The sequence below is a fragment of the Dipodomys merriami genome, unplaced genomic scaffold, assembly GCF_024711535.1.
Source record: "Dipodomys merriami isolate MVZ:Mamm:240054 unplaced genomic scaffold, mDipMer1.0.p SCAF_768, whole genome shotgun sequence".
NCBI lineage: Eukaryota > Metazoa > Chordata > Mammalia > Rodentia > Heteromyidae > Dipodomys > Dipodomys merriami.
The window spans coordinates 90,395-98,755 of record NW_027206366.1 but is presented as its reverse complement, the minus strand read 5'-3'; positions in this window follow the sequence as shown (position 1 = coordinate 98,755).

Sequence of the window (8,361 nt, the reverse complement as noted above, 5' to 3'; positions counted from 1 at the left end):
TTCAAGCCCCATAACCAACACAAACTAAAAAAAAACAAGCAAACACAAAAAACCCAGATATTTCATTGGGACCCTCCTTAAAGGAGTACTGATCATACTCACTGGATGCTTTTTTGGAATCCTTATTGCTCTGGAGAATTCAAGACCAAACTAAAGGAATTGAAAACTGACTCCTGAAACAAGAGAATCATCTCAGGAGTGAAAATACCAGCGGTAAGACACTTTAAAACTTCCATGTCATTGTTTCTTGGCAGTAGAACTGTTTTGGGGGGTCCAGTCGTGGGCCTGAACTCTGGGCCTGAGCGCTGTCCCTCAGCTCTTCAACTCAAGGCTAGCGCTCTACAACTTGAGCCACAGCACCACTTCTGGCTTAATTTTTGCTTATATAGTGCTGATGAATCGAACTTGGGCCTCATGCATGCAAGGCAAGCGCTCTACCACTGAGGCAACTTCCCAGTCCCTGCATTAGAATATGTTTAAAACAATGTTATTACTTTTTGTTCTATGCTGGCCTTCAAATGGCACATTATATCTTTTTGTAATTCTCTCAATTAGAAGTTTACAGAAAAGTTATATATGAGTAAAAACACACACGAAAAAGTCGGGGACAGAGTTTGCTTCAAGCCTTGGGATTTTCTTGTACAGTAAAATGGAAAGCACAAGTTAACTTGAACTTTGTCAATCCTCTATGTTCCATTCCTCTCCTGGGATCAGTTTCCACATCCAGTAGCAGTTATTTCCAGGAACAATCTACGGTGCTGCCTGAGATATAATGAATGTTTTCTTGCTTCACCGAAATAACACAAAGACACCCTGATCTGAGGTTACACGTGTTTCAGAGACAACTTAGTAAAGAGAAAATATGAAATTTATATTGCTCTTAAATACATTTTCCATGAGTATATTGAGTTCAAACTTTGTAAGTTCTCTATAAATTAAGGCGAATTTTAAACGGGAAGAAGGTTCTCAGATCATTTTTTTGTAAGTGTATGTGCTGCCATTATTTCCCAACTGTTCATGAGTTAACAGTAAGAAAACAATAGCAATAATAGGAGAAAGAGAAGTTTTGTGTTTAAGTATAAGGGTTCAATACACTATAGAAGATTCTACAAATAAGACCACATTGAAACAATAAAGCCAAGTCCAGTATGTAAATTTGAGAGTGATATAGAGAAAGCACTACTCCTACGTGGAACAGGAAGTATGAGGCCACTCCCTTTCTAAATCACGCTTGCTAATCACGCAACTTTGTAGAGAGTAGAATGGAAGCATAATTCTCTTTCCAATGCAATTCAGATATAAGAGCATGGACTTAATTGGAAAAAAATTCCATCCTGAGAGAGCAGGTATTATACTAGCCGTGAACTGGTGGAAAAGATCACATTTATTTTCTTTCTTTTACTTATGTATTTTTTGTTGTTGGTGGTCTTGGCACTTGAACACAGGGCCTGGGAGCTTTCCCTCTGCTATTCAGCTCAAGTCTAATGCTCTATACTTGAGCCACAGTGCCACTTTCAGTTTTCTTGTAGTTAATTGGAAAAAGAGTCTCCGGGACTTTCCTGCCCGGCCTGGCTTTGAACTCTATCCGAATATCTCACCACCACCCAGCTTAGGATCACACTTCTAACAGTGTACACACAGCATATATAATGTGCATGTTCATCTATCTTTATATGAATTCGTAAGTTAAAAATCTAGGCTACAGCTTAGCCTTTACACTCACAAAAATGTTTGTAATTTAAAAGTTGATACTACTGGAGAAATAAAACCTAAGAATGTAAAGGTGTTTGGGAAGTTCAGTTTGCATCCAGCCAGGGCAGGACAGTCTTTGAGAAGCTATAATTAACCAACCAAAAGCTGGATTGGAAGCATGGCTCAAGTATTGGAATACCACTCATGAGCAAGATTGCTGAATAAGAACTTAACCCTGTTGTATACATGCATACAACCATACACATATATACAGAGACACTTATATGCACACACAAATACACATATGAAGCAACTCTCAGAATATGTGGAAAAGTTGGAAAACAATAGAAAATATGTCCTGAGTAAGACTAGAACCAAGTGATAATTTTTAATGTTAGAAAGTCCTCAAGAGAACCTTCTTCAAAAAAGTTTATGAATATTACATAGATAGGGACCAGAGATAGTAAGAGAGTCAAGTAATTATTATTAATGAAACAGGTCCATGGAGGAATTAATCAGAGACTCCTGCGGGTGCATCTGAAAATGTTCATATCCTGTGTCAAATGTTAGAACATCTTTGAAAAGAGTACATGAACACTTTGAGCAGTATAGTGGATAATATTACTGGAGAAATTCAGAATTGCTAGTCTGTATCTAGATTAAATAAACCAAGAAACTATGGAGGGGCAATGTGATACAAGTCTAGAATTCTAGCACTCAGACTAAGACAGGAGATTAGATAGTGGAATTACACAGTTATAACTTCCCTGGACCAGGTAGTATAATTTTGTCTTAATAAAACAAACCAAACAAGAAAGGAATACAAAGTTGGAAGTTTGGGCTAATTTTGCCATTATGTTTTGAGAAGTCAAGTTTCCTATTGAAATGCAACTCATATGTAATCCTCAGTTGTGTTTGAAATGTTCTCTTCATTACAGAACATTCTTAGATGCAAAATGGCTCATGATTCCCATCCAAAATTTGAAAAACTAAGTAATCATCATTTTGATATATTCCAAGGAAAGGATGAAGGATTACAAAAGCTTAAGCCTGGAAAAACTAAGTAATCATCATTTTGATATATTCCAAGGAAAGGATGAAGGATTACAAAAGCTTAAGCCTGGAAAAACAGCAAAGTTAATCTAATGTAGCACTATGTAGATCTTGCTAAATTAGAGTTTATATTTAAAATAAATATTTTGGTTTTGTTTGTAATTTCATATTCTATAGGATACTACAAAATTCTTTTTAAGTAGAGGTTTAATTGAAAAATTTACAAATGTTTCTTGCATTCTATTTGCCTAGAATTTTCTTTCATGAGAGTAATAATTAGAACTCAGTTAATAGATAATACCAACACTTCATGTATAAAATGATAATGTGAATAATGAAGACAGAGTTGGCAACAAATGGATGATATTAATTTATACATTTAGAAAAAGGGCAATTTTTTGAGGCTTTGGTATAACATCGTATGAAGAGAATAATTTTGTGAAATCTTCTTTCTTCTACCTGTATGTAACACAGGAAGCAATTTCCTTAATTATGTGCCTCTGTATACAGTGAGAAAAATGCTAAGTTTGCGATTTGTTTTATTTTCGTTTTTGTTTTATTGGTTTGTCCTAGGCTTGAACTTCGAGACTGGACACTGTCTCTGAGCCTGTTTATGCTCAAGGCCCGTGTCCTACCATTTCCAACCTCAGCTCACTTGTGTCTGGCTTTTGCTAAGAAATTTATTGGAGATAAGAATCTAGAGAACCTTCCTGCCTGGGTGGGTTTTTCTCAACGTCTAGTGCGTTGGGGTCTCTGGGTAAGGGTAACGAAATCACAAGGACACTGTGGATGCAGAGTGCAAACAGCAATTGTCACTGCATGCTGTGCTTTATTGTTAGTGGTATTTAATGACAAGCAAGCATGATCTTTGCCAAGATTTGGTCAGAAGACATTGACACAAAAATTTCAAAAGATACATTTTTACTTGACCTGTGAGAAAATGTCTTGGTATATTATTATCTAAACTATTTTAGAGCAAGCTCAAACCAATCAGGAAAATGCTTGACCAGCTGTTCATCTATGATTAAGCAAGAAGAAGGGCTACTTCCTCAGCCTTCAGGAGTCTGTGACATGTGTTTTGAGATAGGGAGAGAGAACATTTTCCCTCTCTAGCCCGGCATGCCAAGAGCTTTCCTAATACTCAAATACAGTCTTCAGATAATCCTGAGGCGAAGCCTGCATCATTCTGCCCCCTAAACATAGACCCTGAGTCTTCACAATTTCCTTCTTTTTTCTTTTGTTTTAAAAGTAAAGCTTTCCACAGAGTTATCATAGATGCTTGCATTGGTTTCATAAAAATCAAATATAACAGTACAAGTGCAAACAAAATAATAACAATCATAATTCCCATACCACTTGCAGTATGTGAAATGCTTTGTAGTATTTCTTTCGGATCCAACCCTTCCAAATGTTTAATGAATGCATTAGCAATATTAGAAGCATCATCATTTGTAAATTGTTTACCAAAAATCTCATGTACATTAAATTGTAACTGAGCAATCAATTGAGCAGCAGTAGAATTTCCAGAAAAATACTGCTGTATTACATACTAATCATGTATGGATTTCTTATATTTTACATTAGTAATGCAAAAGGTAGTAAAATTCCAATTACATTTTAACAATAACTGTTTTTCTACAACCAATAACTTGTTTCCTAACCATTCCACTGTCTGTTTAAGAATATTAATGTGTTTGTAATAGAGCATCAATTTCTACCTGTGAGACCCACAATTCATGTGAATCCCGGTGCCATTCTTCCACAAAGTGCTAATTTGTAAGGAAGTGTGTAGGGCAATTCCAGACACCGCAGCAACAGTGGTAATAGCAATTAAGCTTAAGATCACAGCTACAATGGCTCCAATCATACGCTTTGCACGTTTTAGTAGTTTGGTAAAAAAATTCAATAACAACACTATCCACAGAATTTTGGGACTATTCTCTTCCTAATTTAACAGGCCAATATGAGTTCTTTCTTGTAATATCATAGTATGATCACTGTCATTAAAATTAAGAGAGGAATTATGCAAGAACACAGGTGACAATTAAAAAAATAAATAGTAGGAGAAAATGTAAAATTTCCCACTAAAAATGCATAAGGCAGAGGTACACAAGCTGTTGCATCATAAGATTTGTACAAAGTAAAATTATAAGTGGATGCAGAGTTCACCGTCCTTGAAAACGATCCATTTGATAGCATCACAGGTTTCAGCGCCGCTGCGACCTTCCAAAGATGAGTCTGAACAGCAGTGGGTGCAGGCATGAAAACCCATAGAGCATTGGCAATGCTTCCATCTCTGCAGGCCATCAATCGAGCTCCAGTAAGCGATCCATTAATGGCTTCCGGCATCCTAGTAACATTTGATAAATCATATATGGTAATATTCCATTCTGAACATGTGTTAATAAAGTGTCCAAAAGGTCCTCAATTAATAAAATTATTGAACATTTTTCCAAATGTTCCTCTACACTCTTGCCACACAAAAGGCTGATATTTTAAATCAATATAAGTAAGTCATTGCACATAGGTAAGGATAACTCTCCATCAGTGACATTTTCCCAGCTGCAATTAATGGCCAAGTAGTTAATCGCTGCAGCTGTGTTTTAGAATTGGAAGTGCGTTTCCCAGGTAAAACCCAATGTTGCCAATTCATTACTAAACATGGAGGAGGCCCCAGACAAACAGGCAAGGAATGAGTATAGTAAGTAAAATTTTAAAAGCTACCATCATCCTTATTGCAAAATGTGAAATTATTCCAAGGAGGAGATAAAACAGCAGGAACAGTATAGATGGTTATATCCATGTCTACCCAAACAACAGGTTCCAATAAAGGAGGGTTAGGAATAAAGGCCCCAAAACTTACATTAGCATTAGCATGGACAGAGTTTACAGTAAGCAGGGCACACATGGCCAGGAACAAATTCTCAGCTGGGACAGGTTTACCATTGCATTGTAACATCTTTTGTCTTTCTCCAGGCAACTTTTTAACCTGTCCCTAGGTGGGCAGTGGGGATTTCTTTTTCCTCAATTGGTGGCTGATTCCTTGAAGGATACAGGGCTGTCCTCACTGGGCCTCATCTGTATCCATCAGGCAGGAAGCTAGTATTGTTTGCCATCCTGTGTAGACACAAAATCTTATCCTCGCCCCTTATGTAATGATGTTCCTAGTTGCCATTCTGCATCCAATGCAATCTTAATCCATACCGAAGAATTTAAATAAGGTTTCTCTGATATTTGTTCAAAATGGTGCTCAGCTCTAGTTAAAATATCTCCTTGTGGTAAGTTTAAAAAATTAAGAATATAAAGAGCTAGATGTAAAATTATTTTAAGATTTTGCATGGAAAACCACAAAATTTCCATACCCTCATCCAACCTTTTCCTCCTTTTTAATTTTTTAATTTGTTGTTGTAGTGTACCATGAACTCGTTCAATAATGGCTTGTCCTTGGGGGTTATATTCTATTCCTGTAATATGTACCACATCATAAAGTTTACAAAATCTTTTAAATCTGATACTTTTATAGGCTGGTCCATTGCCAGTCTTTATTTTAGCAGGCACTCCCATAATGGCAAAAGCTTCCAATAAGTGTTCTACTACATGGTTAACAGTTTCTCCCATAAGGGCAGAAGCCCAAACAAATTTGGAATACATATCTATTGTAACATGTAGAAAGGAAAAACGGCCAAAGGCTTATACATGGATTATATCCTTTTGCCAGACCTCGTTCTGTTGTAATCCACGAGGATTTTCTCCAGCAGGTACAATTCTCAAATGCATTGGTCTGCATATAGGACACCTTTTTATAATTTGTTTAGTTTGAGAATAAGGTATTTTATAATGCATATGTAAATGGCTAGCATTTGTATGTAAATGAGCATGATCCTGTTTAGTAGAAGCAAAACTAACTAATTTATCAAACTGATTATTGCCATATACAAGGTACCCAAGTAATGAAGAGTGAGTTCTAATGTGAGTTACAAAACATTGGCATTATGTTGTTGCAGTAATGCTTGTAATTTTTTAAATAGTTGGTTTAGCTGGGGTTTGGATGAATGTGTAACTGCAGTGACTATATTAGTCACAACTCCTACAGCATAGGCAGAATCAGTAACAATATTAACATCTCCCACAAAATCTTGTAACATCTTATTAATAGCAAAAATTTCATTTTATTGAACTGATGCTTAAGTAGTTGTTTGTACCCAATATTTATTTGTTGTCCAATAGCACTTTTTGTTTTGGAGCCATCTGTAGAAACGGTAAGAGCAGTGGAAATAGGGGCCGTGGTAATTATATTATTAATGACAAGTTGTTGTTTATGCAAGCAATCCCACAATCTAACTTTTGGAAAATGATAGGAAAATTGCCCAGGAAAATTTACTAATGCTATTTGTAGCGTTTCAGACAGGTATAACAAATATTTTACTTGGACATTTGACAAAGGAAAGATAATTTCAAATAAATCATACACCGATAGGGTAAATACCAATTGCCTGGCCTGTTGAATAATTATTGCCAACTGTTGTTTATAAGGCATAATATATTTTGTAAATCTATGCCTTGTATAAATCCATTCTAATGGTAGCTCATTTTGTCGTATAATTCCTGTTGGGTATTTCCATGTATCTAAAATATATAAATTTATGAGTTGATTTAGCGTTATTCGATGTAAAAACATTTTTTTATTCTCTGTTCTACAAATTGTACTTCTCTTTCAGCTTCCTTAGTTAAAGTTCTTTTGCTATGTAAATCAGGTTCCCTTGTAATAATGAAAAAAATTATATAATTGATAAGTAGGAATTTCTAAGGATGGTCGCATGCAAATAACATCTCCGAGTAACTATTGAAAATCATTTAACTTATGTAATTGATCACATCGTAAAGATATTTTTGAGGTGTCACTGTTTGTCTACAAACAACATATCCTGATGGAGGCATAGAATTCCATTGTGTATATATACCACATTTTCTTGATCCATTCATCTACTGAGGGGCATCTGTGTTGGTTCCAGATCTTGGCTATGGTAAATAATGCTGCAATAAACATAGTTGTGCTGGTAGCTTTAGTGTGGTCTTGTTTCTAAACATTTGGGTAAATGGCCAAAAGTGGGAGTGCTGGGTCATAGGGGGGCTCTATGTAAAGTCTTTTGAGGAACCTCCATACTGCTTTCCAAAGTGGTTGAACAAGTTTACACTCCCACCAACAATGAAGTAAGGTTCCCTTCTGTCCACATCCCCTCCAGCATCTATTTTTGTTAGAGTTCTTGATTTTAGCCATTCTAACTGGGGTGAGGTGCTATCTCAATGTTGTATGGATTTGCATTTCTTTTATGGCTAGGGAGGTTAAGCATTTCTTCATGTGTCTATTGGCCATCCTTCTTTCTTCTTCAGAGAAGTTTTTCTTTAAGTAATTAGCCCACTTATTTATTGGGCAGTTATTTCTTTGAGGTTTTGTTGTTGGGGATTTAATTTTTTGAGTTCCAAGTATATTTGAGATATGGGAACCTTGTCCGTTGTATGGCTAGTCAAGATCTTCTCCCAATCCGTGGGCTTTCTATTGATCTTGCTAGCTATGTCCTTTGCCATGCAGAAGCTCTGCAACTTCATGCAATCCCA